We start from the raw sequence: 22,002 nt of genomic DNA, 5'->3' as shown, positions 1-22,002 counted from the left end.
AACACGAGACACCATCATGCCGGTCTACCTTGCCTTCGGTGGAAGTCCTCTGTAGATCAGGAATATCGAGGTCCAGTGAACCCTCTCTGGAGCCGAGCCAGTAGGAAAAGCCGCGGTTCCGATCAAACCCGTCTTGAGTTACTTCCGGGCACATGACACGTTTATTGGCGTCTGGTGAGACCCAATCCTGGGTCGGTGGATGGAGCTTTTATTCTGAAAGGAGCTGTTGTTGCCGCTGGTTGGTATAGCGACTGGATTTTTCAGCTTGTCGTTGGTTCTTTCGGTTAAAGAGTATAGTTCAGGATTGGCCACTCCGTCACTTTCTCTGGAACGCTTTGAACTGGCGTTAGAGATGACGTGGCGTAGTTTTAAACTTTGGATGTTACGGTTTGTTGTCGAATGAAAATGACCAAACACCATCAGAAGCACGCCTCCGTCAGATCTGTAAGATTCTGATTGGATCAGTGAAAGTAATGTGGAATGTCTTTTTAACACTACGTGAAATGAGTCCTGTTGGAACATTTAAAGTCATATTAATAATAATAATAATAATAATGCATTGAACTTATATAGCGCTTTTCTAGACACCCAAAGACGCTTTCACACACTCTCACATTCACACATTGCTAGTGATGGTAAGCTACTTGTAGCCACAGCCGCCCTGGGGAGGTCTGACAGAGGCGAGGCTGCCATTTGTTGCCGTCGGCCCCTCTGACCACCACTAACACAGGCAAGTTGGGTGAAGTGTCTTGCCCAAGGACACAACAGCAGGATACCCCTGGCGGGAGCTGGAATCGAATCCAACATGAGGCAACCTGCTCTACCACCTGAGCTACTGCTGCCCCAATATAATATTACTTATTATATTTCTATAGGATCATAAAAAAGTAATTAATATTTTGATTTCACAGATCGGTCACATCTTATTTATTGACTAACACTTTGATGGATTAGCTTTATTAAAAGTAGAGTTCTTTGATTAATTAAAAGAAAGAGTCCATTCCTCATTCTTCTGTTGAGCTGAAAATAAGCAGGTTAGAAGGAATGCATGAGACCTTGAGACTCTCATGCAGACTAGTTCTGAGCAGAGAAGGGAAAAAACAGTCTTCCGTTCCGTTACATAATCATATGTGATGAATGAACAAGATCTTAACATCAAATGTTTGAATAACCTGTGCTTAAATCAATGAATATGAAATGAATTTTGTTCTTATAATGATGCATTTATATCACAAATCACTGTTTGATTTAACAAGTTAATCGTTATCTACACTCATACACATCTTCATAAGATACAAGTTAAGGTTAAGGTTCACCTCACATAACGTTTAAAGATTCTTTATTCACAGAATTAAGAATCTTGTATCTGAAGGAAGGCATTTGAATGTCTCAGCAGTAATGGAGACTCATCAGACCAGGCAACATTTTTCCAGTCTTCAACTGTCCAGTTTTGGTGAGCTGGTGCAAATTGTAGCCTCTTTTTCCTATTTGTAGTGGAGATGAGTGGTACCCGGTGGGGTCTTCAGCTGTTGTAGCCCGTCCGCCTCAAGGTTGTGCGTGTTGTGGCTTCACAAATGCTTTGCTGCATTCCTCGGTTGTAACGAGTGGTTATTTCAGTCAAAGTAGCTCTTCTATCAGCTTGAATCAGTCGGCCCATTCTCTGACCTCTAGCATCAACAAGGCGTTTTGGCCCACAGGACTGCCGCATACTGGAAGTTTTTCCCTTTTCACACCGTCGTCGTCGTCTTCCTCCGCTTATCCGGGTCTGGGTCGCGGGGGCAGCATCCCAATTAGGGAGCTCCAGACCGTCCTCTCCCCGGCCACCTCCACCAGCTCCTCCGGCAAGACCCCAAGGCGTTCCCGGACCAGATTGGAGATGTAATCTCTCCCAACGTGTCCTGGGTCGACCCGGGGGCCTCCTGCCGGCAGGATATGCTCGAAACACCTCCCCAGGGAAGCGTCCAGGAGGCATCCTGACCAGATGCCCAAACCACCTCAACTGACTCCTTTCGATCTGGAGGAGCAGCAATTCTACTCCGAGTCCCTCCCGAATGTCCGAGCTCCTCACCCTATCTCTAAGGCTGAGCCCAGCCACCCTACGGAGGAAACCATTTTCACACCATTCTTTGTAAACCCTAGAAATGGTTGTGGGTGATAATCCCAGTAACTGAGCAGATTGTGAAATACTCAGACCGGCCCGTCTGGCATCAACAACCATGCCGCGCTCAAAATAGCTTACATCACCTTTCTTTCCCATTCTGACCTTCAGTTTGGAGTTCAGGAGATTGTGTTGACCAGGACCATGCCCCTAAATGCAGGGTGGTAGAGACGTATGGAGACGGTCGTTCTGAGACATGAGACTGTGTTTTTGGTGAACATTAATGCAGGAGTGTGTAAAACAGCTTATGTTTAATTAAAATTAAATAAAATATTTAATTTAACTTAACTTGACATAAATTGTAATGCTTGACTCCATTTTTGGTTCTTTATAAAACACAGGAAAGGTTTTTCTTTACCTGCTAACGTTTCGTTTGCCGACTGCAAAACATCCTCAGAGCTTACGCTGATGGTGGCGTCAATTCCTTCTTTGTTTATCTGCCGTTACCATACACAAAATGTCAGTAATCAGAACATTATATCACCGAACAAACATGGTAACAGAAGAAAGAGACCGTAAACAAGAGGACAAACACATACAACACGCTGTAAAGACCTGCGGATACCCGACATGGGCAATAAACAAAGAAAAACAACAATAAAACAGAAAGAAAAGAAACACCAAAGCAAAGAACCAAAAACCCAGAAAGACAAGAACCAAAACCAGTGATAACCCTACCATACATTAAAGACATAACAGAAAAAATAAGAGCAACAATGAAAAAACACAACATAAACACACCAACAAAACCATACACAACAGTTAGAAACAGACTAGTACACCCAAAAGACAAGATACCAGCTGGACTTAAATGTGGAGTCGTTTACGAAATCCCATGCAAAATATGCAATAAAACATACATAGGAGAAACCGGACGCCAACTCAACACATGAACAATAGAACATAGAAAGGAGTGCGAGAAAGAAACAAGTCAAACACACAAGAGCAGCAAAAGAAGAAGCAGAAAGAACAATAAAGAAGTCAGCCGTAACAGATCACTGCACAAGAGAAAACCATATAATGGACTGGGACAACACAAGGATCATAAACACCGAACAACAGAAATACAAAAGATGGATAAAGGAAGCCATAGATGAAACGTGGATGTGGGACCATGAACAGGGACGATGGGGTCTACACATTGGATCTTGCATGGGACTGCATCATCAGTGAGGGTAGAACGAGCAGAAGAGGGCGACAACGTCCTCTGCTGCCCGCAGATATACGGAGAAGGAAGTGACGCCACCATCAGAGTCAGCTCTGACGATGTTTTGCAGTTGGCAAACGAAACGTTAGCAGGTCAAGTAAAACCTTTCCTGTGTTTTAAAAAGAACCAAAAATGGAATGAGAAACTGGACACAGTAAGAACATACCAAATATGTAATGCTTGACTGTTGTGCTACAGCCATGGGAGGAACATTTTGGGTCCCAGCCAGATTCTCTGCTTCCCTGCTGCTCTCTCTATCATCATGCTGCTCCTTGCTCTGCCTCTCCACTTGTCTCTCCTTCACTCACCTCCTCCACTTCAGCCTACTTGTCTAATATATTAGCCATGTTACAAGCCAATTTACCGGGTTAGCTCCACTCTTCTAGATGTTATTAAATTCTCAGAGTTTGGCTTGTAATTGGTGTAGTGAGCATGGCATCAGTTACCAACAAACACCCTTACTTTGTAGAGAGTTGATTAGCAATCACCAAATTACCCATGACTTCTAATTCTGACCAAAATATCTTTAAGTAGAAATAAGGAGGCTCAAACACACCTACACACACCCTCAGTCCATGAAGCTTATGTACACGTCATGTTAAGATCCTTGCCAGCTGTTCCTTTTATGCTGAGGAGACAACTGACTTTATCAGTAGCCTAGGATGGAGGAAACACTTATATCAATACCTTGGGATGGCATTCACAACCAGCATCTCACCTTTGCTCAGTTACGGACAGGAGACCCTACTCGTAAATCCTTTTTCGTTCCACAAATCCGAGGAACTAGGCTTTATTTCACACAGATGAAAAAAGAATAATAATCCAAACAAACCCCGACAAAGCGGGATAAAAAATGAAACAACTCTTTGCCAATAAACCGAGTTATAGTTGAGCTGAATAAGCTCTCCAAAAATGACACTAGGTCAGATTATCACAGACAAATACCTCACAAACTCATCCCGTCAAAGGCTAACTCTCCTAAAATGTCTCAAAAGCCTTTCTCCAAAAAGCTCCGTCCGTGACTGACTGACTCTCACTCATCCCGTCAAGCTCATTCCTTTTTACAGACCCCGTATCTTCCTTTTATTCACTCTGTCCTCCTCCCCTCTGCCTTCTTCAGGGGTGCGTCTCCATGGCAACACCTCCCACTTCGGGGACTCCAGTCTGGTCACATGATCTTCCTCTTCTTCTTGTTACTTCTCCAGCGGCCCTGAAGAGACCATAAATCTTGGATGTCATGATGTTACCTTTTATTCTCCCAGTCTTCGTCCGACTTCAGGGGTGATAAGAGACAAGGCTGTAGGGACACACACACGGATACACTTTGGAAAGCCTAGAATTGATTTCACATAATGAGAGACATAATCCAGACTTAATTCCATACATTAACAAGTCTGATTATACTCTATACAAAAAGCCACATGTTAGATTCCCTTCAATCACCAATAGGAACGTTGGGAATATCACGCGTATCATGGTACAGATCACTCAGAGGGGACTGGGTCACGATAAAGAACAATGAGCATCTTCATCTAACATTACCTCAACATCTTCCTCGGCTTCCTTCCTTCTTCTGAAAATGCGAGCAGAAATGAGTCTCGGTGGGAACATGACCCGACATTAAGCTGTACGCTGTTACCGATCTGGAATTACGCATTAACGACAGACCACATTGACTACGTTACTGTTCACATGTAGCAGCGTGCGTTAGCATGAAGCTGGTTTTCACAGGTCTGAACTAAAAATGCCTTCTTCTAACGTAAGGTTCCTTTCTTCCACCTTTTCTCTCCCTGTAGTTTTCTTTAACTCGTGAGAGCAGCGCACCGCACAGAAGCCGGCTCCTTCGCACACGGGGGAAAACGGCAGTACTGGTTTTTGAAAGTAAAATACATTTTAAAGTTTTGTTATATTTAAATTCATTTTAAACTGTGATAATTCATTCTCTGCAGTTTTGTGTCAGTTTAAGGAAGAAGGAAGAGCTCCTGAAGAACTGAGGCCTCCTTTGAACCAGAAGGACATGGAGCCCGTCAACATGAAGCAGGAAGAGGAGGAGCAGCTTGATGAGATTAAAACTGATGCCACCAACATTATATTCTCTGCAGTTTCTCATCAGGTTAAGGGCGAAGGAAGAGAAGTTCGGTTGTCACAGTTTGATCAGAACCAACCTAAAGACAGAGATCTTCCAACCAGCAGCACCACTGACCAGATGAAAGCAGAAAGTGGTAGAGAGGACTGTGGAGGAGCAGAAACTACCAGGAATCCAGATCTAAATCTTTATGAATATGATTCTAACTCTTCAGAGACTGAAGTCAGCAACGATGAAGATGATGACCAGGATGGCAACAATTCTGACTGTCAACTGAAACTCTTGTCAGATTCTGAGCCAAACACCAAAGATCATAACAAAGACTGGAAGCAGAGCAGGTCTTCTAAATCACATGTTAAGGCTGTCAAATCTTTCAGCTGCCCAGAGTGTGGTGAACAGTTTCTCCATGAGCGGTCTCTCCAGAAACACATGAAAGTGACAAGTCATTCAGGTCTGAAGTCTTCAAGCTGTTGTGTTGATAAGAAATATGTTAGAGTGAAGCAAAATGTAGACTCTAGCAGGAAAGTTCAGACAAAACTAAAATCATTTAGTTGTGACGACTATGGAAAAAGTTTCAGCTCCATATCACATTTTATCACTCACATGAGAGTCCACACAGGACAAAAGCCTTTTGCTTGTGAGCTCTGTAGACAAAGATTTACCCAAAAGGGAAATTTAGACACTCACATGAGAGTCCATACAGGACAGAAGCCTTTTGCTTGTGAGCTCTGTAGACAAAGATTTACCCAAAAGGGAAATTTAGACACTCACATAAGAGTCCACACAGGACAGAAGCCTTTTGCTTGTGAGCTCTGTGGACAAAGATTCAGCCAAAAGTACCATTTAGACACTCACATGAGAGTCCATACAGGAGAAAGGCCTTTTGCCTGTGAGCTCTGTGGACAAAGGTTTAGCCAAAAAACAACTTTAGACAGTCACATGAGAGTTCACACAGGACAGAAGCCTTTTCCTTGTGAGCTCTGTGGACAAAGGTTTAGCCAAAAAACAACTTTAGACAGTCACATGAGAGTCCACACAGGACAGAAGCCTTTTGCTTGTGAGCTCTGTAAACAAAGATTTACCCAAAAGGGAACTTTAGACACTCACATGAGAGTCCATAAAGGAGAAAGGCCTTTTGCCTGTGAGCTTTGTGAAAAAAAGTTTAGTCATAAGACAGATTTTGACAGTCACATGAGAGTCCACACAGGACAGAAGCCTTTTGCTTGTGAGCTCTGTAGACAAAGATTTACCCAAAAGGGAAATTTAGACACTCACATGAGAGTCCATACAGGACAGAAGCCTTTTGCTTGTGAGCACTGTGGAAAAAGATTTTCTCAAAAGACAAGTTTAAACGTTCACATGAGAGGCCACACAGGACAGAATCAATGAACATAAACAAAATATATATTTTGGGACTTCTAAGGGTGTTGAAGGAAATGTGCTACTGATCTGGAAGCTCTTAACTAAAATGAAAGGCAGCAGTTTTATTACATGTTTTGTTTTTGGAGAAGAAAAGGTTGAAAATGAAAAGTTTTTTGTCACTAAAGTGTTTTATTAAAAATCTTTGTTCACTATTCAGTTTGTTGTTCGCTGTTTCTGGAGTTTAAATGTAAATGCTGATGTTTTGCAAAGTGAGAAGGCTCGCCATCAAAGTCACCAGATTAATCCACTCGTGTAATTATCTGTCATGCAAATAAACCTGATCAATAATTAATACCTATATTATCCATATTGTTTGACATCCAAATACAATTGGAAAGTCGGATTCACAGTTAGCAAAAGTATAAATCTGGTTTTCTCAAAAATCACTTTTGTGCAACATTTATTAACCAGAATATGTACATTGAACTGTTTTTAACGTTTTTCAGGTAAAATGGTGCTATCTTATTTGAAATAACATCTAGCTCCACTGCACGGTGTAGCGGCTCTCCCTCGCACATCTACACATAACATTTTACTTTCTGTAATTACAAATCCAAGTTTCACTGTGACATATAGAAAAAGTTCATGTACAGGTTAGAAGGTTTTACTTTGCTGTTTAGCTCTAACAGGGTAAGCATCGGATGGAAAGGTAGCAAAAACAGGTTAGCTTCATGTAGCGCTCAGTAAACTGGACAAAACCCGCCACTTCCATCGGTCTTGCTGCTTCACTCCCAAACCAAGGAAGATTCATTCACCGGCAATGGTACCGACTAATCCAGCTTCTTTTTTCCATTCTTTCTGTTTTTGTAATGTCTTAGGTGCAACCTGAGGTGGAAAGAGTACTACAATTTCCTACTTAAAGGTATAGCAATCGATGTTTCTGAATTTCAGGAAAGAACCGCCCTCCACGTTGTGCAGCACTCTCCCAGCGCCTGTTTACAAGTAGCTGCCGGCCGTAATGTGTAATAAGAGGCTCTAAAAACAGCATGCCGAACATTAGCTTACCTCTCAAGCAGAAAACCGTCAACAGCGGCGTCTCTGGGGAGCAGACTGGACCGCGTTTTCCTCTTCCTGATTTTTATGAGAGTGCGGGGGTGCACAGAGTACACATGCACAGGAAGTGAAAACTAACCCAGGATTGGCTTCACCAGAAATTGACATTTTTGCGGACCAGTGGTTGACGTGATCCACCCGGAAGAAAAACATTGATTGCTATACCTTTAAATACGAGTACCAATACTTTGATCATTTTTTACTCAAGTACAAGTACTTGCCTAAATTTTTACTCAAGTAAAAGTAAAAAGTATCTTACATAAAATGTACTCCAAGTTACGTAGTTACATTTTTGTCAGTTTAAGGATGGCTACATCTAAGTAGTGAAAAATCACAACGCCAGTTCACAACACGCTCGTGTGTGCGTGCACACACACACAATTCAATTCAAGTTTATTTATAAAGCGCCAAATCACGACAAGAGTCGTCTCAAGACACTTCACATAATAAACATTCCAATCCAGGTCAGTTCATTAAGCCAATCAGAAATAAAGTTTCCTATATAAGGAACCCAGCAAATTGCAGCAATCCTCATACTAAGCAAGCATATAGCGACAGCGGAGAGGAAAACTCCCTTTTGACAGGAAGAAACCTCCAGAGGATCCTGGCTCAGTATAAGCAGCCATCCTCCACGACTCACTGGGGATGGAGAAGACAGAGCTGACACACACACACACACACACACACACACACACACACACACACACAGTTTGATGGAGGGATTTTCATCCAATCAGTGAGAACTGGACGTGCACATTGATTGGACGAGGTTCTTCTAGGATTGTGATTAAAGGGCTCCTTCTGGTGTTCTTATTAAGTTCTCTACTATGAAACAATAACATGTGATTTGATTTTGGGAAAAAAAATCCTTTTACCTTCCTGTTTCAGTGTGTTTCAGTTCACCCCTCCTAGGGGGTGGAGACAAACGCTCCGTCTCGGAGCCCTCCTCATTTAATATTAATGATATGCAAGCTTCGGCCCTCTGATTGGCTAGTCGCAAAACACTATCTCCGTTTGCCCAAGTGAAAACATTTCAGCACAAAATCAAAATGTCATCGGAGATACAACCTTACATTTTTGATCCGGAGTCAGAGGAGGGCGGGGAAGTTGCCGAAGAACCCGTTCCTGAACGTTTATCAATGAACGTTTCAGAGTGGTACATGCATGTCAACTTATGTTTGTTTGAATTAACCTTTGCTAAATCTTTTGCCAAATCACCATGGTTAAATTGCACGACGTACCTTGTGCAGCAGTCTTAGATGCACTACAGTAGGGCTGAAACGATTCCTCGAATACCTCGAATAATTCGAGTACAAAAAATCCTCGAGTCAGAGATTCGTTTAATTCATATTTAATTAATTCAGGGCTTTGCAATCGCCCGGGGTCATGTTTCACCCAGACCGAAATAAGTGACGCACATGCCCACTGGGCTGAATGCACACGCGAGTAGCGAACGTAACTTAACTTTCTCTTAAGCCATGGCGGACAACGTGGACCCCGGTGGAGTTCTAAAAAGACACAAAATGTCAAAGGTGTGGGACCATTTTTCACGTCGTAAGGTGAAAAACGTAGTCCAGTATAAATACTGTAAAATGGATTTAGCCCACCACAACACCACGTCCTCCATGCTGCTGCAGCACCTGTAAATGTCACTTCTGCAAGCGGACTCAGAGCCTCTACAAGATAATGCATTTTAGCCTGTTTTTCTATATATTCTGCAGATGCTGTGCGACTTTTTCGTTTTTAGCACTCAGTTTTAGCTCACACCGTACATCTGGTAGCAACGCGTCGAACTTAAAATTTGCTAAAAAATAGTTTTACACAACACGTCGGACTTTTTATTGTGTTACTGATGTCCGTTGTCCCTCGGGATTGCTGCAGGAGGACACGGGTATTTATGAGTGGCGGAGGAAAACGAAAGAAAGTAAATAAATGTTTTGTCTTCGTCTTCCTCCGCTTATCCGGGTCCAGGTCGCGGGGGCAGCATCCCAATTAGGGAGCTCCAGGCCGTCCTCTCCCCAGCCTTGTCCACCAGCTCCTCCGGCAGGACCCCAAGGCGTTCCCGGACCAGATTGGAGATGTAACCTCTCCAACGTGTCCTGGGTCGACCCGGGGGCCTTCTGCCGGCAGGACATGCCCGAAAAACCTCCCCGGGGAGGCGTCCAGGAGGCATCCTGACCAGATGCCCAAACCACCTCAACTGGCTCCTTTCGAGCCGGAGGAGCAGCGGTTCTACTCCGAGTCCCTCCCGAATGTCCGAGCTCCTTGAACCGTCTCCTTGAACCGTCACCTTATCGTGGTGGAGGAGTTTGAGTGCCCTAATGATCCTAGGAGCTATGTTGTCTGGGGCACTTAGTGCCCCTGGTAGGGTCTCCCATGACAAATTGGTCTTAGGTGAAGGGTGAGACAAAGAACGGTTCGAAGGATCTTTCATGGAGGTTAAAACGAAGAGTCGGAGTACCCGGCCCGGAGGGTTACCGGGGTCCCACCCTGGAGCCAGGCCTGGGGTTGGGGCCCGTGAGCGAGCGCCTGGTGGCCGGGCTTTCCCCCATGGGGCCCGGCCGGGCCCAGCCCGAACCGGATACATGGGCTCGTCCAACTGTGGACCCACCACCCGCAGGAGGAACATGAAGGGTCCGGTGCAATGCGAATCGGGTGGCAGACCAAGGCGGGAGCCTTGGCGGTCCAATCCCCGGACAAGAAAACTAGTTTTTGGGTAAATGTTTTGTGATCAGTGTAATTTGACAAAACCACGGCAAACATGCTTTCTCGACAATCCTTGTTAGTGTGTGAGAAAAAAGTGTAGAAATTAAAACGGACGTGTGTTAAAAGGGAAACAGCCGGCGAGCTGTTTGCGCATGCGCCGTGAGCGGTTCTGGTTCTGTTTGGGCCGCAGCCGCTCGCAGCGCTACTTCAACAGTTATCCTCTGGCTTGCAGGTTAGCAGATTCTCGCACGAGGGGAAAATCGGCTCAGGTTGTTTACTTATTTTTTGCACAGGCATTTGTTTACTGTGAAGTAAAGTTGAAGTGCTGAAGTTTTGAAAACTAATTTTGAATAAAACTTGAAGAATAACTGGCAATTGCTTGCTCATTTTAAGAGGTCTTTCATAATTATAACATGCTATTTGATATAATGGTTTACAAACACAAAAGGGTAATTTATTAGAGTACTCGATTAATCGAAAAAAAGATTCGATAGAGTACTCGATTACAAAAATATTCGATAGCTGCAGCCCTACACTACAGATTTCAGCATATGTGGCTAACCACTGAAACGGCTCAGCGAGTGCATCCGCTGGTTCTGGACAGTCAAAACAATGAAAAGATGCAACTAATATAGCAAACCAATTTTAGTAAAAATAAGAACATTTGGTTTGTTCAATGTGTTCGTTTTATATCTAAGAAAAACTCTTAGTTCAATTTGATTATTAGAAATGTCTCGGTTGTAATACACCACTATAGTTTTCCACATTGTTGTAAATATCTTGCCTTTCAGTGCATTTAATTAAAAAGCCTCTTCAATGCTTTAAATAAGATTCGGTAATGTTAAATAAAACAGAAACTTGGCTTACATTACATTTTTACAAAATTAAAAAACATATTGTGATGTTGCAGGTGCACCTGTGGAAAATGCAACAGGATGCCCTTAGAGTATGAAAATGTCTGCTGCATGGAAGTCCCGCAGGTAATCACTATTAAAATTTGTTTTAGCTGATGGATTGGTTTCAAAGGTTTACATTCAAATGTGATTTCTGAGGTTGTTAGAAGACTGGAAGACACCAGCACACCAGTTTTCTGCATGAGCCTTCACCCAGGATAAGAACCAGTTTGCCTTCACATCTACTCGCTTCAAAATGCACTCAATGTATATCGAGCAGATTTTGGAGCACTGCGAGTAAGATGATATGAAAGGTAGCACAGTGTTTACAATAGGGAACTAAAAAAGTATTCACAACATGAGCAACACGTAACATTGTTGTTTAATGTGAATAAAAGAAAATACAGAAATTCTTACAATAAAATAAAATGGGAAACGTCCATTTAAAGCAACATTTTCCAATAACAAATCAAGCTTTCAATGTCTTGTTTTCAAGGCCATGCAGACATCTGGCGTACAGATCTTTTGTGAGTTGGTGCTGGGGGTTTGGGGAGAAAAGATAGTGGTAATTCCTTCTTGTGTTGTCCTGCAAATTCGTCGTGAATTTCCTGAGAGAGATGGTCAGCATGTGGGGTTCAAGGCTGCACTTGTGTGAAGCGTGACTGTCATGTTGTGTGTCCCTTTGTTCCCCAGCCCCTTCCTGTTCCCACTTCAGGCTCTCCTCTTGTGTCCTCCTAGTCTCTCCCTGGTTTTCCTAGTTGTCTTTAGATTAGTCCTCCTCACCCATCTGGTTATTAGTGGTTTATGTTTGCCCTCTGTCTCTTAGGTTTAGTTAGATCCATGTTTTATAGGTTAATGTTTATCTGCCCTCCAGCCAAGCTCTTTCCCTGATTACCTCCCTCTGTGTTTATAAGCCTTGTCTTGTCACTCTGTGGTTGTTGGTTCATTGTCTTGGTCAGCGTTGTTTTGTCTCCAGTCTCCAGGTCTTTAGTCTCCAGGTCTCTAGTCTCCAGGTCTTTAGTCTCCAGGTCTCTAGTCCTCTAGTCCTCAGGTCTCTGCTCAGAAGGTGAGCTTTTGGTTTTGGTCTGAGTTTAGTTATTAGGTTTTTGCCTTCGCCCCTTGGATTTTTGGTTCTCTTCCTAAATAAAGGATTTTTACTTTTCAACCACTCCTGCCTGTGTGTTCTGGATTTCCTGCACCTTGGGTCCAAACCTCCTGCTCTCAACGTGACTGTGATGTACGGGCATCTACGGCCTCTGTCAAGGATGGATGGGGTAAATCTGCTGAAAGGGTATCTGGAATGGGGATCAGTTCCATCTCCAAGTACGGCTGCGGGTTCGGCACAGCGTCATCGAAGACTTGAGCGGTGAGGTTGTAAACGTAGCCTGTAAAAAGAAATTGTTGTGTAACTTGTATGTACAAAGTTGTTTCAAACTTTAAAATAAGGCAATACACTTTCTGACAAACTTACATTGTGTTGGTTGTGACTTGATAGGCTTTACAGTGTGACCCCCCTTTTCTCGGTGGAGAAAAACCAACCTGTCCTTTGACGAATGTACCGGCAAATATGATTAGAAGAAAAAAGTTCATAAAGATTGCTCTATAATTTAAAGTAGAAAACTACCTTTTTAGAGAAAGCAAAAGCAGTAACATTTACAAGTTATTATACAAACATTGCCTGCTCTTTCAGTCATTGTTGAAAGAACATATTAAGCAGTATAGAGAATTTTTTCCAAACTTTAGTGTAAAAAAAGTTAAACAAATTTACCAAAATACTGACATAAAGCCAAATTACCTAATGACTCCAATATCCTTGCATTACCAATAGATGGCGCTGTGCATCGACGGCCCCATATTATCAGGACTAATGAAGGGTCAGGGTCAAATAATATAGTTATTACATTTGTGGTACAGAAAATGAAAAAATAATTTTTTAAAATGTCTAATACAAATGTTATGTTTCATTGTAATAAAACAAGATTTTGCGAAATACTCCAATGACTACATGTTATTTTACTTCAAAAATAAAAACAAAACAAATATTTAGGCCTTTGTCTTTAGCCATAGTAAGCATATATAAGCTAAGTTTGTGTGCACCAAGGATGGAATCTAAAATAAAAATAAATTAGCAACCAATGTTTTGAAAATAAAAAAAGAACAAATATTAGTATAGTCATTACTTCTAATAAAAAAACAAATTGTCATTAAGCATACCTGCAAAGCATTCCAAGGAAAGGGAAGATCGCATTTTTGGGTGTGAAGCGAAGAACAACACTGTGGAAGGCCTCTAGAGTCGACGTCTGGTACCGGGAGCTCAGCTTTTCAACATCTCTGAGAACCCTCTTGTTGGTCAAAATCTCCATTTAGAAGAGTGCTTTGGAGCCTAAACACCAGGAACACAAAATCATCACCACTGCTAATTAATATTACATGGCATAGTTTTATTTAGACTTACTAACCTGCTTGAAACCACTTCTTCCTATCTCTACTTCTGCAGATGGGATGCTTGCATTGTGGGAATAGAGGATTGTCATGAACATGGATGTCTTGAATGTGGTTCACCAGGGACGTCCACTTTGCAGTCTTTTCTGGACCTGAGGCTGATGATGTAGCACACCAGTACACGTGGTTGGTGATTCCACGCTGCCACTTCCTCACCAACTCACAGTCCTTCTTGGAAATGCCTAAAGGATATATATCAATTTCATGAAGTGTTAGTATTATTATTTGACGTGTGTTGATCTACACATTTCCATACTGACTCGTCACCATGACATCTAAGTGTTAATGCACTTTTTATTGTGTTCAAGAAATCTTTGACACTAACCTTTTTCAAAATGCCACACATCGTAGTCGTGTGTCACATTTTGATCACGGAGAAACTTCTGAATTTGAGGGTGACGGTCAGTCACAATATAATCAACTTCCACACCCTTGTTCTCCGGAAGCTTCAGGCCTCGAATGAGTCCCTCTTTCTCCATCTTATGGGTACCACCAACCTCATTACTCTGTATTGATAAAAAGCAATGAGCAAATGAGTACGTTGCTGTTACAAAGTTGACTGCAGTCACATGATTCCAGGAATTTTAAGTGATGGTGTATAAACTGTAAATATACACTAAATGTAAATGAGACAATTACAAGTTATTTTATTGTAATTTGAGTTTACTTTTTAATACTATGTCTTGTGTCATTACTACAAATGGCCTAAAGACCTACATAGCATGCAACTCCAGGCCTCGAGAGCCGCCATTCTACATGTTCTTGCATTTTCCCTGTTCCAGCACAGGTGATTCACCTCATCGAGCTCCGCAGAAGCCTAGTAACCACCTGCTGATTGAAAGCATGTGTGTCAACACGGAAATCACTACAAGGCACCTCTCGAGGCCTGGAGTTGCCTACCCCTGATCTAGATGTAGTAGCATGTAGCTGACGTTAGCTGACACAGTAGCACAGAGATTTTGGTACCTAAACTTCTTTTGGACTTACTGCCTGCTGCTGCCCGGAGCTGGAGTTCGGCTTCTGTGAAGGGACAGATCCTGGTTTCAAGGACAGCCTTGATGCAAACCCAGAAGTATAAGCTCCATATTTACTGAAGTCACTGTGGGTAAAGTGATTCGAACAAACAAATACTTGAGAGCTACTTTGCGCGGGTGTAACACCATAAATAAACTCTAACCATTTCTTCTTTAGATCTTCATTCTGAGGTAAAGAATGCAGCAACGGTTTTTGCTCTCCAGAAACAACACAGTACCGCGAACGTGATGCCATGTTGCATACAGCAGCCGAGGCACGGCGTGTTTCTCAATGTCAAGGAACCTTGCCTTGATGTCTTGGCCCTGCCCCGGTTGCCTAGGAGATACGTCATCAGGAGCCGCCAAGGCGTGTTTCAAAGGCTGTGTCTCAATTCAGGGTCTGCATCCTTCGAAGGACCCAGCCTACTCTGCCGACATGGGCTGGGTCCTCCAATGGCCGAGTAGACCGGATGTTAACGGCTGTGAATTTGGACAGGCCTAGCCTTCATGAATTCCCGCCTCTCCCTCCGCGAACGTTCCGTCGCCTAGCAACCATGGAACCGCTGAGCAGATGGGAGAAGGAACTTCAAATGATGGAGCTGGAAGTTTTGTTGAGCTTTTTAATAATTTCCTTGGTTCTGGAGGAGTTAGAAGACATGTATCACTGGCGAAGGCATTTTCTATTGCTCAGGCTGAAACGCAACAATGAACAGGTAAAGTAATTTCTATTAAGTAGGCTTTACCTATCGGCTATAGCTAGTTGTAATGGATAGTTTTAGCAACTTTTTACAGGTTGTAAACAGACTCCGTATTAAATTCAAAACCTATACTCAAATATAAACTACAACTTCAAATCTTTTATAGAGTGGGGCAAAAAAGTATTTAGTCAGCCACCGATTGTGCAAGTTCTCCCACTTAAAATGATGACAGAGGTCAGTAATTTACATCATAGGTACACTTCAACTATGAGAGACAGAATGTGAAAAAAAATCCATGAATTCACATGGCAGGATTTTTAAAGAATTTATTTGTAAATCAGGGTGGAAAATAAGTATTTGGTCACTTCAAACAAGGGAAATCTCTGGCTCTCACAGACCTGTAACGTCTTCTTTAAGAAGCTTTTCTGTCCTCCTCTCGTTATCTGTATTAATGGCACCTGTTTGAACAAATTATCTGTATAAAAGACACCTGTCCACAGCCTCAAACAGTCAGACTCCAAACTCCACTATGGCCAAGACCAAAGAGCTTTCGAAGGACACCAGGAAAAGAATTGTAGACCTGCACCAGACTGGGAAGAGTGAATCTATGATAGGCAAGCAGCTTGGTGTGAAAAAATCAACTGTGGGAGCAATTATCAGAAAATGGAAGACATACAAGACCACTGATAACCTCCCTCGATCTGGGGCTCCACGCAAGATCTCATCCCGTGGGGTCAAAATGATCATGAGAACGGTGAGCAAGAATCCCAGAACCACACGGGGGGACCTGGTGAATGACCTGCAGAGAGCTGGGACCACTGTAACAAAGGTCACCATCAGTAACACACTACAACGGCAGGGAATCAAATCCTGCAGTGTCAGACGTGTTCCGCTGCTGAAGCCAGTGCATGTCCAGGCCCGTCTGAAGTTTGCCAGTGAGCACATGGATGATACAGCAGAGGATTGGGAGAATGTCATGTGGTCAGATGAAACCAAAGTAGAACTTTTTGGTATAAAATCAACTCGTCGTGTTTGGAGGAAGAAGATTACTGAGTTGCATCCCAAGAACACCATACCTACTGTGAAGCATGGGGGTGGGAACATCATGCTTTGGGGCTGTTTTTCTGCTAAGGGGACAGGACGACTGATCCGTGTTAAGGACAGAATGAAAGGGGCCATGTATCGTGAGATTCTGAGCCAAAACCTCCTTCCATCAGTGAGAGCTTTGAAGATGAAACTTGGCTGGTTCTTCCAACACGACAATGATCCCAAACACACCGCCCGGGCAACAAAGGAGTGGCTCCGTAAGAAGCATCTGAAAGTCCTGGAGTGGCCTAGCCAGTCTCCAGACCTCAACCCCATAGAAAATCTGTGGAGGGAGTTGAAAGTCCGTGTTGCTCGGCAACAGCCCCAAAACATCACTGCTCTCGAGAAGATCTGCATGGAGGAATGGGCCAAGCTTCTTCTTTGAGGTCCCGCCCTTCATTCTTCAGAGCTTCTCCTTCTCCTCCCTTGCTCCCCTGAGGTTTCCCAGCAACTTTGGCTTCCATGACCCTCTGCAGCTGGGCCAGCCGCTCCTGAGCCTCCTCCACCTGCAGCACCTTCTTGGCTCTGTCATTTATTTCACTGTCGGCTCTCTGACGCGCCGTGTGAGCTTTGCTTCTTGCAGCTCCTGCAGCTCCTGCTCTCTGAGCACCTCCTCTCTTTTCTCTGTTTCCAATCATTCCTTTTCCTGCTGCTTTTCTTTGCTCATTCTTTCCTTCAGATCCACATCATGCTTTTCTTTCTTGTTTGTTTTGTCGCGTGCACGTCCCATTTGTCGGTTCCGTTAAAACCCAGTTCCGTTATAACTTATGAGACTGTGCATCTGTCAGGGTTCGGTGGGGATATTGATGAGTTTTATCGTACTAGACCCTGGTTTGGACTCCCTAAGTTAGAATCATATCTTCTATTTTAAAGGTGAAATGATATGAAAGACTTGTCCCTTTGTAATAGCCCATTTCTTTTTAATCAATCCCGTTATCTTTGGTTTAGATACTACGGACGAAGCCCGGCGGGAGGCCAGCCCGACTGGCAATTGTTTGGGTTATTTGGATTAATTGCGCCCCTATCAGCTTATGTGGGTGGTTGGTAACTATAAAATGATTCTTGTTAGTTAATCAGGCTAACATAGATTTATCAATTTATTTAATTAATCCAACCTCCCAGCGCTGATAGAGACTTTTTCAACCTGCAATCAGAGCCAAAATTAATCTCTAATGTTTTGATTTTATCATCCTTAAGACATCTCGTTACTCGCGGGAGAGGGAGGAGACAAGCTCCTCTTATCTTAAGGTTTCTTTAATTAATTTGTCACAAACCGTAAAGTAAATCCTGATAATTCAGGAACCTATAATTAATGTGCTTACCTCTGTGCAATATGGTCAGGGCTCCAACCGTTAAGCTTTAGAGAAAACCTGAAAGAATCAGGAATGTAGATCTTTTTCCAAAAAGTTTATTACAAGATTAAAAAATACAAAAATGAGTAAATATAAGTTTAACCACTTCCCCCAAGGAGGAATTAGTTCTAATGATTAATTAGGAAATAAGGAGTTCATTTACACCAACTCTGTCTTCTGTGGACTACCCCAAACTTGTCCTCTTCTGCTTCTCTCCAAAAAACTGACCTGTCATTCCCCCGTCCAGAGGACGGAGGATGACCTCTCCAAATCTGCTCTATCTCTCTCTATCGTCTGCCCCAGCTCTGTGTCGTCTATCCCCCAGCTCTCTCAGAGCTGCTCTTTTATACCCTTCCTGGGCCAGCTTAAGGTCATGGGGTCATTTACCAGATACACACTTTTTAGCTCAACACAAGACATTTGGTATCATTTTCACTACATGCAGCATTCTTCTTTACACAGGTCATTACATCATCATGTTTGTAGCAAATTGTCGGTCTCCCTTCAGCATTCCTGAGAGGGCTTCTTGATCCGATGAGCTGTTTTTCACTCTGTTCCAGTCCTTCTTTTCCTGCTCCTGCCAGAGGTTGGGTCAGCCTCCTGACCTTTTGCCCAGTTCTGTCCTCTTGTCCCTGTGACCCTTCTGTGACCCTCGTTCCTGACCACAGTTTTGACCTGCAGCCCAGTTTTGCTCCCAGCTTGGATGCTTGTTGTGCAGCTGGGCTCCTGTCTTCTGGCTGATTTTACTCGCATAAGCCAGTTCAGTGTGTTTCAGTGTGGGTCCAAGCTATCTCTGTGGCTCACCTTTTGACCCCATTTCTTGCCACTGTCTTTGGCATGTGGGGACTGGCAACAGTTTCACCAACTTTTTTCTCCAGCTTTTCTTTTTTTAGAAGTTCACTTGTCTCCTTTTGCTTGTCTATGCTTTTCTCCTCACCTTTCACCTCTTCAGCAATACCATTCTGGACCACAGGCTGAATGTCATCAGGACTTTTCTTTCCAAGCGGGACTCCTTCAGCTCCCAGCTCACTCTGCTTTTGAGACTGTCCTACTGGCGGAGCTTTATCGTCGTCCTCCTTGTAAGCAGCTGGAGGAGCCACTTTAGCTTCCCCGGCTGGAGCTTGATTCTGCTGCAGCTGCAGCCCCTCCCTCTCTCCTGGGCTCAGGTGCCAGGCCAAAATCTCTGGGCTTCACTGCTCCACCTTCCTGCACTTTTCTCTGCTTCCACATCAGAAGCTCCTGTCAGAAACAAGAGAGCCACATGTTAATGTAACACCCAGCAGTAATGTGTTCTGTTCTAAGATCAACCGATTATCAGGACCTGGACATGATAACTGTTAAAACCATCGTAGAATCTGTCATTGAACCATTCACTTACATTTGTAATCTATCACTTTCTACTGGAAAGGTTCCTGACGCAATGAAAACAGCGAAAGTATTCCCTTGTACAAGAGTGGTGATAAACATAGTTTCAATAATTACTGGCTGGTCTCACTGCTTCAACAGTTTTCAAAAATTTTGGAAAAAGTATTTGCATCAAGGTTGGATAAATTCATCAAAAAAAATAATATTTTAAACAATGAACAATATGGGTTTAGAACTAAACATTCCACAGCAATGGCAATAATGGAATTAACTGATAAAATATCAACAGCAGTTGACAATAAAAATGACTTTGTTCGTGTTTTCATTGATTTGAAAAAAATCTTTTGACGTCATTGATCACTCAAGGTTACTTAGAAAATTAAGTCAGTATGGAATAAGAGGTGTGGCTCATCAGTGGGTTAAAACTTATTTAGAAAAAAGGAAACAGTTTGTTCAGATAAGGGACCATAAATCAAAACCATGTGAAATTAATTGTGGAGTGCCACAAGGGTCGGTCCTCGGACCAAAACTGTTCATTTTGTTTATTAACGACTTGGTAAATGTATCTAAGACACTCGGTACCATTCTATTTGCAGATGATACAACACTGTTTTACTCAGGATCAAATATTGAGGAGGTGGCTAAAGTGATAAATGATGAACTGATTAAAATTAAAAACTATTTTGATATAAATAGGTTGACACTGAATCTTAATAAAACAAATGTTATACTGTTTAATGATAATAAGAACAGTGATGTGTCATTGGAAATAGATGGGATTAAAATTCAGAGTACAAGAAACTAAATTTCTTGTAGTACTTATTGATGAAGACTTGTCATGGAAATCCCATATTAGTTACATAAAAGGTAAAATAGCTAAATCCTTAGGAGTATTACATAGAGTCAAGTTTTTACTAACTAATTCTGGTTTGTTGGCATTGTACAATTCACTGATTGTTCCATACTTGACTTATTGTGTAGAAATCTGGGGGGCAACATACAAAAACTATACACAACCCTTATTTATTTTACAGAAAAGAGCTCTGAGAATCTTCAATTATAGTGGCTGTAGAGATCCATCGAACTCATTGTTTATTAAATATGAATTACTGAAATTTCATGATTTAAAAGACTGGAAAATCATACAAACCATGCATAAAGCCAGTTTAGGTACTCTGCCAACAAACATTCAGGGGATTTTTGAAAAGAGAACTAGTAATTACATATGTAATTACATGCTGAAAGAAACTGATGTGTTTACAAAACCTAGATTTAGAACTAAAATTAAGGAGTGGAATATATCTGTAAATGGTGTTTAATTATGGAATAACCTTAAAAGGGAAATGAAAAAAAACTCAGTTATTTAATATTTTCAAGAAATTTACCAAATTGAGTGTACTAAATAATTATGAAAATGTAAAGTAAATCAATGATCATGATCGCTCTGGAATTCAGAACAGGAAAAAGTTTAAAATGAATCTGTGTGTGTGTGTGTGTGTGTGTGTGTGTGTGTGTGTGTGTGTGTGTGTGTGTGTGTGTGTGTGTGTGTGTGTGTGTGTGTGTGTGTGTGTGTGTGTGTGTGTGTGTGTGACAAATGCTAATTATATATAAATTGATTATTTCTACTGGAAAAGGGGGCAGAAATTTTAAGATATTTTTCTTCATTCTGCTCCTTTTCGATCAAATTTGATTTTGTTATTTTTTTCTTATTGTTTATGTGTTTTATTTGTTTTTTATTTGATTGAAATAAATGAAAAAAAGAGTGCTCCATATTAAGTTTTTAACTTTAGACAATTTAGTGTCCAGTTTAAATTTATTTATTTTATTTTATTTATTATTTATTTATTTATTGAGAGCCTCATTAGCTCCCACCATAGTGTGGACTATTCTTACTAAAACAAGTCACTTTAATGTTAACCCTCTCAGGCTCAAAATAAGTTTTGATAAAAGGACGAACAACTAAGTCCTTCAGGGGAACTTCAGAGTTCAAAAATGCTCATGAAGTACGTATGTGGAGTAACCAGATAGGTAGGTTTTTAAGTTGCTAATCTGCAACGCCTGCCTCCAGAGGGTTAAACAAATTATTAAATCTGAAATCAGCTTTAGTCTTCAGTTTGTTCTCAATGTGCATGGCATAACGGATGGTGGCCCTCGGTAGTTTAGAAACTCTGGATACGGCCCTGCTACCGTCTCTCATAAGAAGCGCACGTGAAGCACCGCAGCTAGAGAGGAAAAAGCCAGTGGCTTTTCAAAATAAGGCAAAAAATTAACATTTCAAGATATTTAAATCATTTCAAACTACGATTATGGTTGGCATAAGTGCGTAAATATAGTATATATGTGTTTCACGCCTTACGTCGTTGTACAGTAGTGTAACGGGTTGCGATTTGTTATGGTTGGACTTTTATGTTGAAGGGATGTTCTTGGCCGGCTGTGTGCAGAGTTCCGGTTTGGTTGTTTA

At 42.1% G+C, this 22,002-nt stretch overlaps 1 protein-coding gene across 1 annotated transcript in view; it reads right to left on the bottom strand.

The window, feature by feature from the left end:
* Window positions 1-22,002, bottom strand: part of LOC129154107 (zinc finger protein 892-like) — a 338,014-nt gene that overhangs the window by 146,610 nt on the left and 169,402 nt on the right. The window lies entirely within an intron of this gene.

This window comes from Nothobranchius furzeri, chromosome 2 (assembly GCF_043380555.1).
Source record: "Nothobranchius furzeri strain GRZ-AD chromosome 2, NfurGRZ-RIMD1, whole genome shotgun sequence".
Classification (NCBI taxonomy): Eukaryota; Metazoa; Chordata; class Actinopteri; order Cyprinodontiformes; family Nothobranchiidae; genus Nothobranchius; species Nothobranchius furzeri.
This window is presented reverse-complemented; position numbering and strand designations above follow the sequence as displayed.